Source organism: Coenobita brevimanus, chromosome 116, assembly GCF_032717465.1.
Source record: "Coenobita brevimanus isolate Jiangsu-jjx chromosome 116, ASM3271746v2, whole genome shotgun sequence".
Classification (NCBI taxonomy): domain Eukaryota; kingdom Metazoa; phylum Arthropoda; class Malacostraca; order Decapoda; family Coenobitidae; genus Coenobita; species Coenobita brevimanus.
This window is the reverse complement of record NC_137069.1, coordinates 29333741-29358878: the sequence shown is the minus strand read 5'-3', so window position 1 is coordinate 29358878 and position 25138 is coordinate 29333741.

Here is a 25138-nt window from a genome sequence, read left to right as displayed (position 1 = left end):
TTGTTCTTAACTTTTCAATTCTTGTATCACCACTTACAGACCTACTGAAAAAGGGAGTTAAATTTATCTGGACTGATAACTGTGAATCTTCTTTCAGCAAATTTAAAGCTATCCTATTAAGTCAACCAGTGCTCGCTACTCCAAATTTTGCTAAGCCCTTTAAGATGGCTGTTGATGCAAGTGATACAGGAGCTGGGGCTGTTTTGCTGCAAGAGGATGATCAGGGTATTGAACACCCTGTATCTTATTACAGTAAGAAGTTCACTCCACCTCAAAAGAACTACCCAACTATTGAGAAAGAGCTTTTGGCCTTGATTTTGGGTTTACAGCATTTTTCATTTTATTTGCATTCTGGTTTTGACCCCATAGTCATTTATACCGATCATAACCCACTGAAATTCCTTAGTAAGTTTAAAGATAAAAATCAGAGATTGACAAGATGGAGTCTACTTCTTCAGGAGTATTCATTTGACATACAACATGTCAAGGGGAAAGAAAATGTTATTGCAGATTGCTTATCTAGGCTTTAGACAGATTGTTTTAGAGTAATAAGAAATTTTCTTTGAAAATTTCTTTTTTCTTTGTGGGGAGGTGTTACATAGCCTATGATTTCATCATCTTTTGTGTAATTCTAATGTACAGTATGCTGCATGTTTGATCATGAGCGTGTTCTACCTCACTCCCCCCCTCCTCCCTTATAATAGAGTAAGTCGTTCTTTCTGTTGTTCAGAGCAGGATTGTCATCTCTTTATCCCCTATGGCTTCATATGCGCGTCCTTCTTACAAGTTGTATCAAGCTCTGCCGGCCCCTATATAATGAGCTCAGTCTCTACATTAATGGCCACTTAGATCTACTCCTCATTTTGCTCACATCTCTGTCCTCCCCTGTACAGTTGTTTTTACTGTGAGTGCTCAGGAAGTCTCCAACCATCTAGCAGCTGTGTAATTTGAGTATGAGTGTTATTACATTTTGTTCTTGTACTGTATAGCATAAGGTGTTGATTCGTAGGCCTAGTAAAGTTTTTGTAATTCATATTGTCAGCCAGTGGTAATAATATTTTGTATCTGTAATTATATTTCTTGCATTCACTGAGTATTATCTGGTTTTCACATTTTATCAGGGCTGACTTAGATAAATTTACTCTTGCTAATTTCGTGTTAATAGAGGCTATTGCAGTTAACCATATATTTAACCTGTTTTTTGCCATTACATTATCCTTATGAGTCTTAAATGTTTTGTTGTTAGTTTGAGCATTAAACTTTAACCTGTAATTTTACCTAACGCTTTCGTTTTGAACCTGGAACTTTGTGGGACAGTTTTCTCTGTTCTGTAACACTTACAACTAATCCTTCTGCTTACACTGTTAATCTTTTCTCTCCGTTGGGCTCCTCTGATCACAACCTTATCACCTTAACCTGTCCTGTCACTCCTGTACGGCCTGTGGACCCTCCAGGGAAATGTTGTCTGTGGCATTTTGGAGCCGCGGATTGGGAGGCCCTCAGGCAGTACTTCTTCAATTATCCCTGGAATGATTTTTGCGTCCATGCCCGGGGGCCATCTGAGTGTGCCTTGCTCATTACGAAGGTTATTCTCTCGGGCATGGAAGCATACATTCCTCTCTCATATCCTTTGACTAACGCAAGAAAGCCTTGGTTTAATCACACTTGTTCTAATGCTGTCTGCAACAAGGAGAGGGCCTACAAAAGGTACCGGAGCCAACCCACCCCTGAATCACATCATCTTTACATTTCTGCCCGGAATTGTGCTAAGTCTGTTCTTCGCTCTGCTAAAAATAATTTCATCCGTACTAAATGCTCTCAACTCTCCAACTCGAATTCTTCCTGCTCCTTCTGGCACCTTGCCAAAAACCTTTCTAACAACTTTACCTCATCATCCTTCCCGCCTCTTTTCTACTCTGATGGTTCTGTAGCTATTTCTTCTACTGATAAAGCAGATCTCTTCGCACAGACTTTCTCCTCCAATTCCACCTTAGACAATTCTGGTGCTGTTCCTCCATCACTTCCCCCCTCTGACTTCCTCATGGCTGACATTAAAATTTCATCAGCTGATGTATTTTCTGCCATCACTGGCCTCAATACTAACAAGGCATATGGACCTGATGGGGTCCCTCCTGTTGTTCTCAAGAACTGTGCTTCTGTGCTTACACCCTGCCTAGGCAAACTCTTTCTCCTTTGTCTGTCAATTTGTACCTTTCCTTCTTGCTGGAAATTTGCTCTCATTCAGCCAGTGCCAAAGAAGTGTGACCACTCCCAACCCTCCAACTATCGTCCAATTGCTTTAACGTCCTGTATTTCAAAAGTTTTCGAGTCAATTCTCAATAGAAAAAGTTTAAGACATCTTTCCTATCATAACCTTCTTTCTGATCGTCAGTATGGGTTCCGTCAGGGACACTCCACTGGCGATCGTCTCACCTACCTTTCAAACTCCTGGTCATCCTCCTTCCGGGACTTTGGCGAAAGCTTTGCCATTGCACTTGACATCTCAAAGGCTTTCGATCGAGTTTTGCATAAATCCTTAATTTCCAAACTGCCCTCTTACGGTTTCTATCCTTCTATCTGTGCCTTCATCGCTAGCTTCCTTTCCGGTTGTTCTGTAGCCGCTGTTGTAGACGACCATCGTTCTTCTCCTAGATCTATCAACAATGGTGTTCCTCAGGGCTCTGTCCTATCACCAACTCTCTTCCTTTTATTCATCAATGACCTTCTAAGCTGTACATCTAACCCTATCCACTGATACGCTGATGACTCCACCCTTCACCTTTCCAATCGGCTCCCGCAACGCCCATCTCAACAGTTACTTCAACAAACAAGGGATGAGGCTATGGCACACCTAACGTCTGACTTGGCTCGTATCTCTGACTGGGGTAAAAATAATCTGGTTGTCTTTAATGCATCTAAGACTCAGTTCTTACACCTATGAACCCGACAAAATCTTCCACAGGTATACCCACTAATGTTTAATAATATTCAGCTTAATCCTGCATCATCCTTGAACATGCTTGGGGTTTCATTTACTCGGGACTTGTCTTGGAAAGATCATATTACATCTCTTGTAAAATCTGCTTCCAGGAGATTGGGTGTGCTAAGATGACTCCGTTCTTTCTTTACCCCTGCACAATTGTTGACTCTATACAGGGGTTTTATCCGCCCCTGTGTTGAGTACAACTCTCATGTGTGGGGAGGCTCCCCACATACAGCTCTTCTCAATAGGGTGGGGTCAAAGGCTTTTCGTCTCACTAACTCTCCTCCTCTTACTGAATCCCTTCAACCTCTGTCTCTTCGCCGCACTTTTGCATCTTTATCTCTTTTCTATCGCTACTTTAATGGTCACTGCTCCTCTGAACTGTCTGCATGGATTCCTCCACCTCTACGATGGGCGCGTAGCACCCTTCTTACAGCAAACTCTCATCCCTTTTCTGTCCAACTCTCTAATGCAAGAGTTAACCGTTACTCCCAGTCTTTCATTTATGCAACAGGTCAGCTCTGGAACTGTCTCCCTCTGTCTGTATTTCCTGCTGCCTATGATCTCCAGTCTTTCAAACGCAGTGTGTCCAGGCATCTCAAAATGATCTGATCTTGAATTTGGCTCTCTATTGTTTTCTTGTTTTTTCTTGGAGGGAACTGTTATTGCGGTCTCACGGCCTTTGGTTCCTTCCTCCTCGGATAAGAAAAATAAATAAATTAATTAAATAAAAATCTCATGCATAACTGCAGTTCTCCTTCGCACTTCATCATTCCTCACTCGATCCTTACGTGTCACTCCACACATAATCCTCGGACACCTCATCTCCATTACATTTAATCTCTTCCTCTCTGCTACAACCATATTGCATGTTTTAGCCCCGTGTAACGCAGTCGGTATCACTACATCCTCATCCAGCCTTCTCTTTACATCCATTCTAAGCGAACGACTTTTTTCATTACTCCCAGCACCTTTTCCACTTCATTCATTCTAAACTTCACTTCTACATCTATTCTTCCATTCACTGCTACAAGTGACCCAAAATAATTAAAGCAGTCTATCTCTTCAAATATCTCAGCATTCAAAACTGCATAACATTTAAAACTACTTACAAGAACCAAATGACATTACTAACTATAAATTTCGCACACAAACATCTATTATTATGCCTAATCTCTCTCTCTCTCTCTCTCTCTCTCTCTCTCTCACACACACACACACACACACACACACAATATCTGACAAACTAAGACACAAAAAACACACGAAGAAAGACTTTGAAAAGTCGTAAGAGTCATTACGAAATCAACACGAGGAAAACAAACTTATCCACAAACGAACGTACAGGAATCCACACACGAACGATGAAATAACACACATTGCTAATAACACATGATTATATTCGAAAAACAACACAAACATGACAGGAATAACATACAAAAATACATGAATACTTACACGAAAACTTTTGAATCAACACCTAAACATAACATATGGTAATAAACACACGAATACTGGGAAATGAATACACGAAATAGGTAATCGAACATAAATGAGAGAGAGAGAGAGAGAGAGAGAGAGAGAGAGAGAGATTCACACACACACACACACACACACACACACACACACTATACAAAGCCAACTTAACCTGATAAATAACAACAGGAGTGAAGACAAAAACATTAACACAATACACTTAGCACACATGGATAACACACTGTCCCATGACACTACATAACTACACACAAAATTGGGGCGCAAAAACCATATGCTCATCGTAACGCAACTATTTTTACGAAAGGAATGAGGTACACACACGAACACATTCTTTCACGCAAGAATAACACAAATAAGTTACAACACACGAACGCACAAATTTCATGTTCCTAACCTAACGCAACAGTATTAAGACACGAATGAACACCTTGACACGAAAGCCATAGGGACATACTACTCATTCAGGTAAGTAAACGAACACACTATGATGAAACACACGAACACACATGGTTCACACGAATTTCTTGTCTCCAGTCTAATTTAGCAGTTTCAAGACACGAATGAACACTTGGACACGAAAGGAAGACGGATCCACTCAAGCTTACTAACACACAACTGAGCACACTTTCACACAGAAATAATACGAACACGGAACACACAACACACTAACATGCTAAATAAAAAAAATTGCCATTAACCCCACTCAATTTTCAAGAAAGGAAATAACACTAAGATGCTAACACATGACACAGTTACACACACACACACACACACACACACACACACACACACACACACACACACACACACACACACACACGCGCGCGCGCGCGCGCGCGCGAGAGAGAGAGAGAGAGAGAGAGAGAGAGAGAGAGAGAGAGAGAGAGAGAGAGAGAGAGAGAGAGAGAGAGAGAGAGAACACACTAATACAGGGGAAAACAAAATCCATCGGTATGTGAACTTTTCCATTTTCGCAATAGAAATGAAGTACTACACTCGAACACGCAAGATACTTACACAGATGAGTAACAAATACACACGGCTGAACACAAACACAGGACACCGAACACAACAACATTTAAGTTCACGCATACCGTAATCCACATCCCTGATTTTACTCAGTTTTCGTAAAAATACAGACTACGACACCAACACATGCCCGAATACACACACACACACACACACACAGGAATAACTCGTACACAAGAACCAATATCCAAACACACGACACAGCACACTAACAAGGAAAACCGAACACACTATCTCATGCACTTTCACCAAAACCACGTCCCTAACTTAATTCTATATGTTCGAAAATATACTCAAAAACACGAATAACACGAACGCAAGAATCTACACACTAGCACACGAACACACAAAACCGACCACCCAAACACACGCTTCCACCAAACAGCATCCCTAACCTGACCCAATAATTTTCCCGAATCTCAACAGGAATGAGGAACGAAACGGCAACCGATCGAAGACTCAAAACACATAACCCTCGACTCGACAAGACAACAACACACTTAACCAGAACAATCTTCCTCCTCCTTCTTCTTACCTTCAGTCTAAGTCCTGAACATCTTGTAGAAGCTCAGGTATCCGCAGGTAATCCTTAGGTTAGGTTTGACGACCAAGAGAACAAGCGACGGAACTATGCACACGCGACCAAAACAAAGCGACCAGACAGAGCTTCCACACACACCCTCACCCCACCACAGCCTAACCTCGACTGACTGGCTTCTCTGTTCTCTCGCTCACGCTCAGCTCTGACTCTCTCCCACCCCAGAGGTCTTAAGACGTGTTGGCTCAGGAGGCTCACGAACATCTCTTCCTTCCCTGATTTAGGAAAAGGAACGCTGACTTTCTTGTTGATTTAGAGGGTGTTACATCTCTATTTGCCAAGTTAATACATTCGTTGTCTTAGAAGACTGCTACCTCTTCTTTAAAAGTTTATTGCTGCATACTGGAGGTTAATATTGTCTATCTATCCACTATCATCTATATGTAGCCAGACGTCTTAATCTGGTAAGATGTGGCCACAAACAAATCTTTTTCATGTCGCCCTGTCCTGACATTTGGCATCCCTCCCTGTAATTCACATCCTCTCTCGCAGATCCCTCCAACCTTTCCCTCTATATCACCCTTGGTCTCCCTCCATCTCAATAACATACAATACAGTCTTCTCGACAGTCTCACTTTCCATCCTCTCTGCATGACCAAACCAACTCAAGAGTATTTTCCTTACACTTTCAGTCACATCCACATCAATACCAAACCTCTCCTTAACTTCCTCATTTGTCTGTCTGCCTCTCCATGGAACTCCACATGTTCCTCTCAAATAACTCACTTCCAATACTCTCACTCTTGACCTGCGTCCTTCCAACAGGGTCCTGAACCGTATATTATTACTCAATCAGAGGGAAATATTCTCTTTGCCATAAGAGTCTCATCGGCACTTCTTCCTTACCACAATGTTTCTGAACATCACGTAAATATTCTTCAAGGTTTACGAGATTTACAGGTCTTCCTAAGCATGTTATTAGAGCAACACTTTAATATTCTCTTGTATGTTATTAATGAATCAAAGGTCGGTATTCTCATTTACCTGGGAGCCTCACAAATCACCTTGTTCCTACGTATGTTAGTAACGTTTGTAATGAAAGAAATGATCGAATATTCTTCGGCACAGGAAGCTTACCATCACCCCTTCCTCAACAGTTTACTTCTGGACATGACACGGTAATATTCACTTGTAGTTTATACAGGGAATATTTCAACTTCATCTTGATTACATACGTTGGAGAGGGACGCCTTCATGTGGTGGCACTGATATGACTGGGCGGTGGAGTTCCCTGAATATACAGACGTCCCTCAATTCCCTCCCTGTTCTTCGAAAGGTGGATGGTAGCTGACAGAGAAAGGATTTCTTTAGCTTGCAGTCCACCGGGTCCACGTTCAGATGATTCTGGGGTTGCAACAATGACAACTGTTATCATTATTAATTTTGTTATTGTTATTATTATTATTATTATTATTATTATTATTATTATCATTATTATTATTATTATTATTATTATTATTATCATTATTATTATTATTATTATTATTATTATTATTATTTGTTGTTGTTGTTGTTATTGTCATAATCATCATCATTACTATTATTATTATTATTATTAGTAATTATTAGTTTGGCCATGTGGAGAGGATGGAGGGTGAAAGACTGACGAAGAGAGTGTATGTGAGTGAGGTGGAGGGGGAAAGAGGGAGGGGGAGGCCGAGGATGAGATGGAGAGATGGGGTGGAGAGGTATATGAGAGAAGGGGGTGTGAGTTAGGAGCAGGGGAGTGAAATGGCGGGGGACAGAGCGACTTGGAGGCGAGTTGTTTGTGGCCACCCCAAACGGGATTGAGGCGTCTGGCAATAGATAGATAGATAGATTATTATTATTATTATTATTATTACCATCATCCTCAGCCACATTTTTAGACAGTGCACCTCATGACGAAGGCCTTATTTTTCTATACTCAGCAGATTTCCTGTTAGCCTGTTCCATCCAGTCCTAGCAAATCTGTGAACTACATCTCCCAATCTCGGTCTCTGCCTGCCTCTTCCCCTCACTCCATCTCTCCATCTTGTTCTCTGTCTGCCTCTTCCTTTCACTCCAGCTATGGGCTGCCACTCAGTTACCCTGGCTGTTCATTTATCTATTCTTCCAAGGACCTGACCTGCCAACATTCATTTACACTTATAAAAGTCACACACACACACACACACACACACACACACACACACACAAGCGAATATTAAGCCCTCCTATGCAGAATAAATCGCTCAGGGAGAGGCGCTACACAGCCTACCAAGCCCACGAGAGAATATGGTGAAAGTCAATGGTCCGGCGTCCACTAAATTCTGAAACTTATACATAACCCAAGTTTTATGGAAAAGTTTGAGTGTAAAAAGTGATGAAGGTTTTGCAGGTAAAGAGAGAGAGTGAGTGGGACTTGTGGCCTCTTGTCGCTGGTGTTTGAGAGAGAGAGAGAGAGAGAGAGAGAGAGAGAGAGAGAGAGAGAGAGAGACAGACAGACAGACAGACAGACAGACAGACAGACAGACGGACAGACAGACAGACAGACACAAACAGCGAGACATAGATGGACGTAATGAGACAGACAGACAGACAGACAGACAGACAGACAAACATAGACAGCAAGACATAGATGGACGTAATGAGAGAGAGAGAGAGAGAGAGAGAGAGAGAGAGAGAGAGAGAGAGGAGGGGGGGTTACCAGCGCGTCTAAGGTTATGGCTGGTTTTATCGTTCCTCTTTTCTTTCTTTTCTTTGTTCCCTTTCCTTGTTGACGCTGACTAATCCCCTGCCGTGCACGTCGCCCTCGTACGTGCTTTCGTGTTCGTGCCGCAACATTTTTATTCTTGTTGCAACATTTCTATAAGTCTTGCAACATTTTGCGATATTTTGTGCTGTAACATTAGTATTCACGCTGCAACGTTCTAAAACTAGTTCTGCAGAAAGAAATTTTCCCTGTAACATTTGTATTCCTACTGCAACATTTTAAATCGTGCTGCAACATTGTTTATTCGTGCTGCGACATTTGTATTCCTGCTTCAGCACTATATTCGTGTTGCAACATTTTTAATATTCGTACTAGAACATCGTTATACTTGGCGAATCATATTTATTTCGTGCTGCAACATTTTTGCATTCCTACAGCAACATTTTTACTCGTGCTCCAATATTTTCATTTCGTGGTGCAACATTTTCATGGTGCACCTTTTCATTTCGTGCTGCAACATTGTTATAAGTACTGCAACAATTTTATTTTGTGCTGCAACATTCTGAAAAGTATCGTTTTGCAATATTTTTATCGTGCTGCAACATTTTTATTTCATCCTGAAGCCAATTGGTTTTATATCTGGCTTCATTCTGTGGTGTACTCTGTCATTAACCTCTTCGATTTAATGAACGTATGAAATTATTATGCTCACATTACCTGAAGGAGACTTGGTTCAGCTGAGAGAAATTAAAGTAGTCAGAAGAAAAAGAAGAAGAAGAAGGAAGAACCGAAAAAACCTGAGCAGAGCACTGTGATATATGAAGTGTCCTTTGATTTTAAGTGAAAATATTATCCTTGATAATAATTAGGACTCTAAATGACAAAAAGAAAATAAATAAACAAAATAAGAAAGAAAGAAAGAAAAAGTTCACATTCTGGGTGCTGTGTTTCTTAAGGAGTTGTGTTAATAGATTCAGATGTGTCTGCAGAATTCGCTCATTTTCACCTCCATCGTAGCCCAGGTGTGCCATACTTTATTGGTTGATTGTACAAGGAAAGGTAGATGAAATGATCCAGGAGAGATGGAAGGCAGGCCTGTAGGTGACTATGAAGAAGACGAAAATTAACATTATTTTCACTCCCTTCCAGCTCATAGCACCAATCTAGCAACAATCTCTCATCCCTTTACTGTCCAGCGCTCTGATACAAGAGTTAACCGTTACCCCCAATCCTTCATTTATGCAACAGGTAAACTCTGGAACTCTCTCCCTCTGTCTGTGTTTCCTACTGCCTATCACTTCCAGCCTTTCAGACGCAATGTGTCCAGACATCTCGAAATGAACGGATCTTGATTTTGGATCTCTCTCTCTCTCTCTCTCTCTCTCTTTGAGGGAGCAATTTGCGGCCTTCTATCCCTTGGTTCCTTCTTCTTTGCATTAAAAAAAAGGAAATGAATAACTATACCCTTTCCACACAAACCTGGCCTGAAATTACCATTTTCTCACCTTGAATGCTGAGTTCTAATAAGAGATTAGCATTGGAATACGATATCAGTCACGAAAAAAAGGTGAACAGCCATTGCAGAATCTTATTCTGCCACTGAGCTACGTGAAATAAGCTGCAAGAGGACAAATATTTGGGCCAGGTTACGGTGAAAGGACCATAGCGTGTGCTGAAGAATAAATTAAACGTTGCCAGGCGTTGAGACAGCTCATTATAACGAAATCAAGAGAAGAATAGGAATCGAATGGAAATATTTTGGTAAAGAAAGCAGCGCCGGGAAGGGTGACACTCTTTGCATAAGACAGAGAACGAGAGAGAGAGAGAGAGAGAGAGAGAGAGAAAGAGAGAGAGAGAGAGAGAGAGAGAGAGAGAGAGAGAGAGAGAGAGAGAGAGAGAGAGAGAGAGAAGAAGAAGAAGAAGAAGAGAAAAGAATGATATAGAGTCTGATCGTGTGTCTTGCTTACTTTAATCTTTGAATCTGAAATTTTGCGTCTTACAAAATTCTTGGAAGGTAAACTTAAGATTTTTGAGATAGAAATGCAGGGAGTTATGAACAGGGGGTATAAATGGCTCCTTATCACCACTTCAGTAGCGATTTGTTTAGCCAACTGCACCCTACCCCTCTTCTGTATATTACTCTATCCATATCTAATATCGATAAAGTTACCACCAATAAAACGCAAGAATATGCTGAAGTGTAATATGCAGAATGAATCACTAGACAAACGGTGTTACGTAATCTCCGTTTCGACTACGAGCTCCCAGAGCCAAGGAGAATTGGGCCCAAATGTGTTTCTCGGCTAGTCATTTTTCTCCTTCCTCGTGTGATCTCCAGACGACGCGCCCCTGATGCGGACGGGAAGGGAGCAGCCTTTTTTCCTTCTCTCTCTCTCTCTCTCTTTCTCTCTCTCTCTCTTTCTTTCTGTGTGTGTGTGTGTGTGTGTGTGTGTGTGTGTGTGTGTGTGTGTGTGTGTGTGTGTGGGTGTGGGTGTGTGTGGGTGGGTGTATGGGTGTGGGTGTGTGGGTGTGGGTGTGTGGGTGTGAGAGAGAGAGAGAGAGAGAGAGAGAGAGAGAGAGAGAGATACATCCAATTTTCATTTATACACGTTTCTCTGCTATTCCCGTAATTTTCCAACCCACCCCTCTTTCTGTGTCCCTTTTCTATGCCGGCTACAGTCTTTCTCATCTGATTTTTCACACACACACACACACACACACACACACACACACACACACAACTTTCCTTCCTGCACTTTTTCACATTTTTTTTCCCCCTCGACTTTTCCCTTTTCTGTCTATGCACACTCCGTTTTCTTTGCTTTTCCAAAAAAAATTTTATATCTATTTTAAAGGTTGCGCGAAAAATAAATGGAAAAAAGAGAATATTGCAATGGGAGAGAGTATGATGAAGGAGGGAATACGGGACTGCATTTTGAGCACGTTTCACTGGATGCGGCGTCCGGCTAGGAAGAGATGGGTGGATAGATGGATGGATAAATAGACAGTTGGGTGGATGGATGATTCGAAAGAAGGGCACACACAGACTGATGGGATGGATGGTTGGGGGACTGGTGGATGGATGAACAGACCGATAGATGATAGGACAGACAGAGAGACAGAAAGACTCAGATGGATGGATGGATGGATGGATAGTTAGACAGATAATAGACAGACGGATGGACAGATGGATGGTTGATAGGTGGGTGGACGGATGACTGATGGATGAATCTTTTATGGATGAATGGATGATGGATGGATACATGCATGCACGAATGGACGGGTGGGTAGGTAGACACACAGATAGACAGACATGTATGTAGATAGATAGGTAGATATATAGATAGGTGGATAGGTAGATAGATATACTGATAGACAGATGGACAGATAAACTGAAAAATAAATGAAACATACCATTATATAGATTCAGATATAAATACATATATACATAAAAAGATAGATGAATACATAAACAGTTATATGACTATAGATAGAGATACAGACTTGAAAGGATAGACATATAGATATACAGACAGATAAATACAGGCACACATGTAGATAAATGAACAGATAGCTTGATACAGAGATATATAGGAAGAACTGCAGGAACACCTTCCTTTCACACCCATTCTTTCTCCCATTTACTCCCCATAACTCTCCTCCCCTAGTCCGTTTCCTCTCTATCACCCCCTCTCTTCTTCTCCCTTCCCATCTTCTTCCCCCTCTCTCCTCCCCTACCCCCCCCCCGTTTCCTCTACCCTCTATCCCTTCCTTCCCCACCCCCTCTTCCTTTCTCTTCCCTTTCTTCGTTTTTTCTTACTTCCTCTCCTGCCTTCCCTTCCTCCCTCTTCTCCGTTTCTTCAGGCTCCTCCTCTATTTCTACCAGTTTGCTCCACTCGCTTCTCCTGCTCCTCTTCCTGTTCTTCTTCCATCCCTCTCTCTCTCTCTCCTCCCCCTTTCCTACCCATCTATTCCTCTTCCCTCCTCCTCAGTTTTATCTACCTCCTTCCCTCACTTTCCTGTTGTCATGTAGTAACAGGAGAGGTAAAGAATAGTATGGGACTATTTTTATTTGTCTTGGAAATATTAACAAGTCTCTCACACGGAACGAGTATAAGTCCCGGGTAGCTACCTCCCTGTCTCGCTATCTGTCTCTCTCTCTCAAATCGCTAAGCCCTTCTCCCGTGACCTGTCTCTAGGATCGCTTGTCCCCTTCTAAACTCTCTTTCCTAAAATCTGGTGTAGCAGGGGTGTGTCACGTGTGTTCCTCGTGGATGGAAAGCTTAAGGAGCCTGTGTGTGAGTATGTGTGTATATGTGTGTGTATGGTTACTAGGTCTTTGTTCACGAGAGGACTGCTGACAGCTAACTGCATCATCTCCTTACTGGCCGCTGTCGTCAGCTTTCCTCAGTGTTAGGAGTGTGTAAGCATGTTTAGCACTGCTCGATTCTCGCAGACACAACACCTTCTCATCATCTGACTTCCTGCTTCTATCTATCTATTTATATATCTATCTATTATGATTTGTAAATATAATATGGGGTCCTACCACACTGTATAACCTCCCTCCCTTCCATTTTTCACTTTCTCTATCCCTCTTCCCTCTCGCTCTCTCCCTCTTCCTTTCCTCTCTCTCACTCTCTCCCCTCTGCTTCCATTCCAAAGCTACCTTTCCTTTGTATTTCTCCATCTCTTCCTTCTCCCTTTCCATCCTCTCTCACTTGGTCAACAAAACAGCATATGACCATAAAATTCGAAGTGGGTAGTATTTTGCGTCCTCAATCCTGTGTTTACTCCACACACACACACACACACACACACACACACACACACACACACACACACACAAATTGTGTGTGTGTGTGTGTGTGTGTGTGTGTGTGTGTGTGTGTGTAGGGGGTGGTTAGCATGTTCAATTCTCAGGTAGAAGAACCCGAGAACAAAGGTAGCTAGTGGGAGGAGAGAGAGAGAGAGAGAGAAGGGGAGGGGGTGTAGGGGTGGTAGAGAAGTGGACAGTTGACCGGAAGGACGCGAGTTCGATTCCAGCTTGGGGCAGGGAACAGTTTGGGGGGGTGGATTGAATTTCGTTAACCCCTTCACCTTCATGTCACCCGATCCCTCGCCATTTCACTGCCCTGTTCCCAGCTCACACACCCCTCTCTCATATACTTCTCTGCTCCATCCCTCCATCTCATCCTTGGCCTCCCCCTCCCTTTCCCCCCTGTTCGGTTCCGTTCGGTGCTTATTTGGAGGGAATACCTTAGTTACGGCCCCTCATTTTTTGGATCTTTAATTGTTTCTTTGTGACAGCTCTTTTCTCTCTTTTTCAGTTTTCCTCTCTTTTTATAGGTATCATATATTATCAACTTTATGTGTCCTCTTTTGTCTTTATTTTCCAAACAATAAGTTACTCAATATATTTTCTTTATACGGTTGGGCAAATATTTCATTCCTGTTTCTTATTTCACAGTAGGCAGTTCAGAATAATATAAAATATTCTAGATTTTCTATTTCATTATCACATTCTGAGCACTTTATGTCACCATTATTGAATCTATTGCTGTCATTTAAGGCCATTATATTACTGCGACATCTGAAGAAAGGCACTGATGCAGGGAGATTGTCATAAAATTTTTCTTCCCTTATCTTTCTCTTATTTTCTTTGTACAGCTCTACACTGCTTTTACTTTGTAGTTCAGTCCACCAATTTTTACTGTCAAAATTACGCACTACTTTCTTTATACTGTCTCTGCTCATTGTGTTTATATTACATTTATTCAATCCTGTCTCTTCTGTTGTCTTCATAATTTCTGCTATCCACTTGTCTTCCTTGAAGTTTTATTTTAATTCTTGAAAGACTCTCCCGACTAGTGAAGCTTCTTTGTTCAGTAGGTAGTTGATGAAATTCATCTTGGTTTTCTTGAGTCTTGCCTCCACTGCTGTCGCTCCTACTTCTCCTCTCAGGACACATACTGGTGCGTGGTTGGGGGCTCTCAGAATCAGTCCATATACTTTATTCTCTATTCTTTATAAAGAATTTGTTCAGTTTTGTTAAAGTCTATTACATCCGTTCCATGTAGAATAGAGGGCAGTGCTACATTCTTCCAGTAAGTCATACCTATTAATAATCTATTACTGCTATTTGCAATAAATGATGACATTTGATGTGCTAAGTTCCTAGCTTTATTTGTCATGTTAGATTTATGTAATTTAAAGCAATCTTTTTATCTGTTACTGTTACTCCAAAGTATTGTAATTTATCTTTAACTAACATTCCTGCTACTTCTTCAGGTATATTATTCATGTTGAATATTATTACATTGCTCATATTGGTATTTATTTCTAATCCACACTCTCTAACCACACTTTCCAAAACTTGAATTCCGCTTTCTGCCTCTTCTACTGGCTGAGCTAAACACAGGCCGTGGTCAGCAAAGAAGAGTGTATTTATATAAATATTGTCATCTTTGAATCTAATTTGCTGTTATTTAACTTAATAAGTATAGCATATGTAATCAATGTAAATAGTGTGGTAGAAAGGGTGCAACCCTGTCTTATTCCACTTGTTATTACTACCTCTTTCTCTGTTTCATCATTTAATTTAATACTTATTTTATTATTACAGTATAGTTTAACTATAATGTCAATTATTTGAGGGTGTACATAAAACTTCATCAATGTCTCAATTAATTTCTCTCTTTTAATAGTCATATGGCTTAATAAAGTCAATGGCTGTCACTATCATGCTAGCTTTTTTCTTATAACTACTTTGGATACAATATTTTAAAATCAAAAGATTATCCTCAGTCTTACTTCCACTAGTTAATCCTGCTTGATAATCCATGCTGAACCCATTATTCTTATTATGTTCTTCAATTCTGTCTTTCAAAATTGCCACAAACATCTTATAGGAAATATTACTTAAAACTAGAGGTCTCAATTTTTCAACGGTAGGTTTGTGTACTTTAGGTATCATTTTTGTAATGGACCTCATCCAGTCTTCGGGTATGTTTTGTTTGTTAAATAAAATATTGTTTAGGCATTTTGTTATGATGTTTATGTAGAAATCGTTATCCTTAATTTATTTGTACAAATCAGATTTAATACCAATAGGTCCTGCCGCCTTGTTATTTTTTAGTTTAGTGAAATAGTTCTTTACCTCTCTCTCATTAATTTGCGGAAGTCTCATTTTGTTAATGGGTCTAGCAAGCTTATCTCGTAAAATTAAATGATCTCCTAAAATCACAGCTGTTTGATAAAAAGTCCTGTCTACCTGATCATTGCTGTATTCTATTCCAATTTATTGTTGGTATTCCAGACCCCTTCTATTTTGTTCTCATGTTTCTTGTATATTCAAATCCAATATTCAACTGGTTTTTCGCCTGCTTCTTCTGGATTAAGAACTTTTCCATCGTCATTGTATACTCTGGTAACTTTCTTGCTAATCTCTTTTTAATTTTCTTGTTATCCCACAATTTTTTGGAGCCTTTATCATCCCGTATTTCCTTTGTAATCCTAGTTCCATACTCTTCCATTGCTACCTTTATTAGTTGTTTTACCAAAAATTTTTGTTCCTTATACTGTATCTGCTTCCCAGTTCTTGTTTCTGCTCTTCGTTTTGCTTATTTCTTTTTTTCCTGTTTCTCTCTCGTCTTTTCCTAAATCCTAATTTTATTTCCTGGGTTATCCACAATGGCTCCCTATCTGAAGTGTCTTCTTTGTTTCTTGTAATTTTAATAACTTTTTGCATTGTTTTATCTCTTGCTAATATGATTTCTGTCTATATATCTTCTATTTTGGTTATATCTTTATCTCTGATATTATTCAGTACTTCTAAGAATTTTTCTTTATTTTCATCATTTATATTAATATATTTTTTTATCACCCCCTTATCAAATCTACCATTCACTTCTTTCAACTTGTAGTTGACCGTAAGTAAATTATGATCAGATAAGTCTATAATTTCCTTGTCTTTGTCTATACAGATAGAATGAAACTGTTCAGTGAGTGTATTATTTATGAGACAATAATCTATTACACTACGTCCCCCCTCCACCTCACATACATACACTCTCCTCGTCACTCTCTCACTCTCCATCCTCTCCACATGGCTAAACCACCCCAATGTGTTCCTCCTAACGCTTCCTATCACATCCACATCCACATTCCACACCACAATGCTCCTTCACATCCTCATTTGTCAGTCTGTCTCTCCATGTGACTCCACTGGCTCCTCTCAAATAACTCATTTCCACTGTTCTCACTCTTGACTTGTGTTCCTCCAACAAGGCCCAACCTTCACTTCCATAAGTTAGAGTTGGTATCACAATCCTGTCATGTAGTAACTTCTTCACTTCCATGCTCACTTCCCTGTTCCTTATCACTGCTTTCAACGAACCAGCAACATTATTTGTTGTTGTTGTACCCTTCCAAGAACCCTTTCAAGTATTAATAATACTAATACTAATAATACTAATACTAATACTAATAATAATAATAAGAAGAAGAACAACAACAACAATAACAACAACAACAACAACAATAATAACAACAACAACAACAACAATAATAACAACAACAACAACAACAACAATAATAATAATAATAATAATATTATTATTATTATTATTATTATTATTATTAACAGCAACAACAACAACAATCATCATCATCACGATCAAGAGTTCACATGAAATACACAAAAGAAACTCAGAAAGAAGGATGCTCTCTTATGCTCGGGGAGGACTGGGAAATAATCGTAAGCATACAGTATATCTGGCATGGGATGGTCTGTGATTGTAAAATTTCTTAACATCATTCTGTTCAAGTTTCAATTCACTGTCTCAATTTATGTGCAGGTACACTCGACAAGAGTTCCACCTGGACCACCTAGTCCCGGAATATGGTTAACGTGGCAACAACGCGCGTGTGTGTGTTCGTGTGTATTTACCCGAGAATTCTTCGAATCGCCAAGCTTTATCCTCTGAGCCGTATTACATTATTATATGTTCATTGTATTATGCTGTGATATTGGCCGATAAATATTGTGTGATTGTTTAGGATAATGAGCTGTGCTCTATGCTATTTGAAAAGTCTGATTAATATAAAATAATTCTTCTCTTTTGTAGTGTGAACCACGATACAGATTGCGTTGTGGTTCAGAAACACTAGGCAAATTTACCCACAAATGGCGCGATGTAGGGATAAGGGGAAAGTATGGGAGTGAGCGGGAGCTTGGCAGGTGAAGAGAAGGGGAATGTTTTTGGTGTATCCGATACAGCCAGGATTCCGGGGGCTTGAATGATGAGTGAATGGAAGCGTGGCCCATTGGAAGGGGCAAATTTGGGCTGTCTGGACATTGCTACTCCTCATCCTGCCCTAGTGTGGGAAAGGAGGTCCGGATGATGATGATGATGATGATGATGATGATGATCAATTGATATTCATTGTAATAGTACGTCTAGATGAATGCATAATATTACCAGCATTTCCACCACTATTTATAAAGCCATACAATCCCCATAAAATATACCATAGAAATAGTTCTGTCAGGACTACATATTATAATTGCAAATCATAATAAATAGATAGATAAATAGATAGATAGACAGCCCTCTGCGAGCATGGGAAAAGGAAATGAGTTTGCAAGTTACACTGAGGAAAGCTGACGACAGCGGCCAGTAAGGAGATGATGCTGTTAGCTGTCAGCAGTCCTCTCGTGAACAAAGACCTAGTAACCATACACACACATATACACACATACTCACACACAGGCTTCTTAAACTTTCCATCCACGAGGAACACACGTGATACGTCTCCTGTTTCACCAGAATTTAGGAAAGAAAGCTTAGAAGGAGACAGGCCTTAGAAGAGACAGGTCACAGTGAGAAGGGCTTGGCAGTTTGAGAGAGAGAGAGACAGAGAGATAGATAGCGGGACGGGACTCTATACTTACGCTCTGTGTGAGAGACTTGTTAATATTTCCAAGACAAATAAAAATAGTCCCATACTATTCTTTACCTCTCCTGTCACTACATGACAAATGGGAAGCTACTCCAAGATATAAAAACCGCTCGTCCATAAATCTAAAATATATATATAACTCTACCACAAAGGAACCTACACAGTCTTTTATGACATTTAGTCTTTATGACATTTGGTAGCAGCGAACGTATACGAACCTCGTCTACGAATCAACATTGAATTCCTACAAAATATCAAGATTGAAAACAAAAAGAATAACTCTCACAACCAACAACATCAGCTCCTGACAGTATTCTCTCCAACCAGCCCCCTCCGTCTCCCCGATCATCATGCTGATGCAGAGGTGAAAGAGGTCACACGACGCCTTGCAAGTAGTTTAACAAAATATTGATACAATCTTGCAATTTCTACGACGAACCAGCGAATCTACGGACATCGTCTCCGAATTAAAAGCAAATTTCTACAAAAGCAAGCGAGACTCTACAAGATTAGCTTCAGTTCTACATTGAATCCCTACAAAATACAGCCTACAATGCAAATAGTCTACAAGTCAACAAAACAACTCTATAATCTTCACGAAACTTCAAGCAGCAACAAGAAGAATATAAAACAAAGCAAGTAAAGAAGAGGAAACACCGAAGCAACAAGCACACAAGCCCCCACCACTCCCTCCCGCCTATGCTGACCCAGAGGTCAATACACGCAGCAAAACACCAAGTCCATATTCACAACTCGTCTTACTCACCCGTCTTCACTCAAGTTACTCATCGCTATCATTCACTCACCACAGCTACCAGTGTGGGAAGCCGACGTCACCATGTGCTGAGATGACATCACAATGCGAGTCTGCCATGCCAAGCAACGTGTGACTGACACCAGGCACTTCTCACCCACTACTCATTATTCACATAGCTCCTACTCATACTCATTTATTTTCACAGTTAAGTTGGAAATTCGACGTTCTATGCTGAGGTTTGCCTGGGACAGCTGTTAACCACCACAAATACCAGGCCATGGAATTTCCTGAGTAATATCGTCCATCAACACACCACTAGAATTATCAAGAGATCTTCAATCAAACCTGTATTTTTCTTCCGAGATCGACTTTTGTATCGACACACCTCTACGATCTGTATCAAGTGGGTAAAATTATACTTGCTCATTTCTTCTCAGTGCTAAAATTAGCTATATTCAACTTATTTACTCATCTATTTTGCTAGGACATTAATAAACAAGAGGCGTATTTCATAACACCATATCTTAATGACAGGAATATTTTCACCACCACCCACGTTAATACCAGATGACACACAAATTGTCACAACATCAGACTCACAGTTAAGAGGCAGCCTACCCCTTGTACAAACCTCACCACACACTAAAGATAAAGAAACAAATACGGGAGTTTCAGACGATGAGTGGGAAACCCCCTCAGACATAGAGAGTGTGGACTTTGCCACTGCCTTGCATACGTATGCCAATATACTTAACAGGGTTCACCGGTCCGGTCATACATATTCCACCATTCCCTCACACAACGATAAACACGTACAAGTTGAATTAACAGGGCAATCATTAAAAATGGATCAAGAAACAAATACCGCTGATCTAACAACCACACCTCACGTGTTTGTGTATCACGAGGATAAAACTGCCCCAAAATTCTCTGGCACAGACAAAGATCGCATTGATGTCATTTCATTAGTCAGTCAGTGCGAACAAATGTTCATCAAGCGCCATATACTAGATGAACAAGAGAAAATTGCTATTTTTTCATCTTGCATAAGCCAGGAAAGATGTCCAGCAAGCAATTTATTGCGCTCAGATAAGCTCAATCGTGCTAGGACATATGATGAATTTAAAACTGAATTTCTGAAGAAATTTTCTGGAGGTATGAACTTCTTGCCAGGTATAATTCCAGAATTACATAAAATTGTAGATCTTGTAAGGGAGCACACTACAAACCATGTGCTCAGTGAAATAACTGCTGATGTCTCCACAATCAAGAGAACTTTGTTAGCTACTCTGGAGAATTCTAATTGGATAACAGATGATGGAAAGATGTCCCCAGACCTCGTCGTGGACATCATTGGTTATGTAGCTGCCTTGTGTAAATTACCTGATAGGACCCTTAAGATCGCCAAGACGATCGCGTACACCCCAGGAATGTGCTTGCTAGACTTAATGAACGAGGTAGAGATGCAGTGCAGTAAAACAGGTGTGGTCGACACACATGCACATTCTGGTAGAATCAGGGTACCTGAGACAGTATCAGCTGTGAAAACATCTACACCGACCCCAAACAGAGAACAAAATCGATCGCGACCAGAAATGAGGCAGCCCAAACAAACAAAGACGCCTAGAAATCGTTCCCAGACGCCTTCCTACAGGCAGTTTCATAAGTTTTCGCGCAGCCCGAGCAGGTCTCGCGCCATAAACAACACTTCTTATGGGAAATCACCTCGTAGGTCACAGTCAAGGGATAGGTCCATTCTATGTCATTATTGTGCAAAACCAGGACACACAAGGTATGAATGCTTTATCAAGGCAAAAGAGGACAAACAAAAGACACAAGGATTTGGTCCTTACTGTAGGCATCATAGATACCAAGGGCACTGGACTAGTGATTGCAAAACAGTAGAAAAAATTGTGTCTATGTTCAAATCGGGGGAAGACCAAGTCATGACAAAAAACGAAGAAACGTAAAGAAGAACAAGGCTAAACTTCACGTAGGAGGCATGTTGGGATATGAGTGTATCTTGATACCAGCTGTATGTGAGGATCAAAACGTTTCCTTATTTTTAGATACAGGCTCTCAAGTGAACTTAATAACACATGAAGAACTAAATAGAATTCTTAAAAATAACAAGAAAGTAACTTTTCTGGATGAAGCTGATTTAGATTTATACACAGTAGATGGACAAGAGATTACAGTGAATGGTATGATAAGATTAAATCTCAGTTTCACAGAAACTACAAGACCATTCTCTGCATTTTTCTATATCGTTGAAAACTTAGCAATTAAAGCTCATATGTTACTGGGCTTAAGATCCATGAGAGCTGAGAACATAACTATACTCCCACAAATGAATGGAATAGACTTTGATAATGAATTCATAGAGGAAATAACTTCAGAGCCTTCACCGATTGGTAGAAGAGAGCCAAAAAGAATTGGTAATATTAAAGGCTTAAACAAACATACACAAACAGATGAGTGTATAGATCCACTCGCACCACCAACCCCATCCTCCAGAATTAGTGTCCCAGATAACAGTACTGATTTATCAATTTTTCCAGCCCATCTCACTAATGATTTAGTTATACCACCTAATTCATACATGAAGGTTACCATAAAGAGCAAATTACGGAATAGTACTGTTCTTGTCTTAGAAGAATTATGTAAAGTAAAGGGATTGTCAGTAGAAAACACATTATGTCATATGAACGACGAAGGGCAAACTCAGATATTCATAATTAATCACATGAATGGGGAAGTTCAGTTGAAAAAGGGAACTTGCATAGTTAATATTGAAAAATGTCCCGCCCCTGTGAAGGAAATAGTTATAACTGGAGTAACAAGTGAGATAAAATCTACGGACAGAGAAAGAATAAAAGAGAATTTAATTCACTCAGGTGAATTTGATGAAGAAAATGATTTGTTAACCCTGCTGGAAACACACAGGGACACCGTAGCATTGCCCGGAGAACAATTAGGGTGTACTAACTTGATTAATCACATGATTAATGTGCACCCAGAAACACCACCAATTTTCGTACCAGCTTACCGCATACCACACTCCCAACGTACACTTGCAAATCAGTGTGTCGATGAAATGTTAAAACTTGGAATTATTGAGCCTTCAGTTTCCCCGTGGAACGCCCCCCTATTCTTCGTGCCCAAACGAAATGGAGAAATGCGTGCGGTAGTAGATTACCGTAAACTAAATAATCACACAATCCCAGACAGATTTCCCATGCCATTGCTAAGCGATGTTCTACAGAATATTGGTCCTGAGAATAATATATTCTCGACCATCGATCTCCTAAACGGCTACTATCAGATTCCGGTATCTCAGGAGTCACGTAAATACACTGCCTTTTCAACAAACAGAGGCCATTATCAATATACAGGACAGCCCCAGGCACATTCCAGCGTCTTATGAATTACGTATTGTCCGGAATTTTAGGACAAGGAATATTTGTTTATCTTGACGATATTATTATCGCAACGAAGAATATTTAGGATCATCTCAGGAAATTAGACTTACTGTACTCTTACAAAAGCTTAGTGATGCTGGATTAAAAATTAAACTTTCTAAATGCAAATTTTGCTTTAACCCGCCCCGTCCCGGCCACTTTTCGACCACTGGTACCCCCCAATCCCGGCCATTTTTCGACCCTTTTTTTTTGCTTAAACTTTCGCTTTTGGTCAGAAACAATGGCTGGAGGCAAAGAAAGTGGTCCCCGGGGTCCCTAATTAGCTTAACCAGGTATGCTTTGGTCCCACCTGGTCCCGTGTTCTCCCTAGGCGGTCTGAGCCTCAAACGTTTTCTATGGTATTTTAAGTTTGGGAAACCAATGAAAGTAAGTAGAAATGAATTTATTACAAACATAAAAACATGTGATAAAAGAGTATATTGGATTTTATACAAAAATTGAGCAGAAATAAGCATTGTACCATCGTGCGAAACGAGCAAAATCGGCCAACTTGGTCACGATGAATCGCTAACATTCTAAAATCATGATACATATAATTTTTTTTACTTACATAATACTTCTACAATAACATTATACCATTTTACATTTTATTGAACTGTTTTTACGTATTCATAGGCCTTTTGATAACATTTAGCGTAATGTTAGCGCTTATTTACGTAGTGAGTGAACTCGCTGTGACTGTTGTTTCAACTCGTATTGTGCTTTTTCTACTTACATAATACTTTTCTAATATTATTATACACTCTTCAACTTTATAGAACTGTTTTGAGATTATTTCAGGCCTTACGTAAATATATAGCGTAATAATAGCGCATAATAACACACACGGTGAAGTCGCTATGACAACTAATTCAACTTACAACCTATTTTTGTACTTATATAATAATTCTACACTAACATTGCACATGTAAACACTTGATATAATTGATATCACATCATTTCTGAACGTACGATGGAACTTAGCGTCATATTTGCGTGTACTTACACAGGGAGTGTTATCGCGATATCATTTGTTTCATCTTACACTAGTAATCAACTTATAAAATACCTTACTACTAACACTACAACATCTTCCACTGCATATAATTCCTATCACATACTTACTGACCAGAATGTGGGTGTACTCGTGACATCAATTATGACAACTTACAGTAATGTTCAACTTATACGTTTTATTCATGCTAACATTACACCCGTTTCCACTTTATTTCCTTGCTATCACATATTTACTGACCGGATTTACACAGTGGGTGTAGTTTTGATAACAATTCTTTCCACTTACACTAATTCTCATCTTATACATTACTTTTCTGAAAAAATAACACCCGTTTCAACTTTATATTTGACTTAGCACCTACTGACTGGCCTTACCATTATCATGAGCGTCATTTCGCCTTCCCACACAGTTTCAGTAGTGTAGTAAATTATGATATTCCTTGAAACAAGGCTGAAGGCACAACACAACATTGCACTCGACACACTCGTATCTTGTGTCTTTTCTCTGCGTGGATGGTCTGACTGTCGAGTGCCTACATACATGGCAGCGATGCTGGGGTTTATGACGGTTTGGTTCGGAAGGGATTGTGCTGGGGTAGTGGCGGCCTGCAAGACGTAGGGGAGTCTGAGCAGCATGGGGGACGCGGGTGCGGTGTGGGGGTCTGTCCTGGGCATGCTGGGCGATTATTTCACGTGCCAGCTCCCTCACAAACCCCTCAAAGGTCTCGGATACTCCGGTGGTCATTGCGTGCAGGTAGTGGGCGTTCAGGACCGTGATGTCGAGCAAGTGGAAAAAGAGTTTCTTGTACCACTTCATCGTGGTCCTGGCACAGTCAACACTTGAAATCATCGAGTCTGACTGATCAACTTGCCTCATGTTCAGATTATAGGCAAGTACAGACTCTGGTTTCCATACGTTGCGCCTCCTCTCGCTACGGTGATCCACGGAGTCTGTGCGGTGCATCAGGGGGCTGTGAACAGTTGATAGGAGGCAAACTTCCCTGTTGTGGTTCCACAGGGTTGCAAGGATGTTATTGGCCTGGAAGAAAACCACTTCGTTCTTGTCAAGTTTCCTCCCTATCTTGACTATATGGCGACGGTTTCTCTTGACTGTACCACAGACTCCGGTGTCGTGTTGGTGGAGGAACCTAGCGAGGAG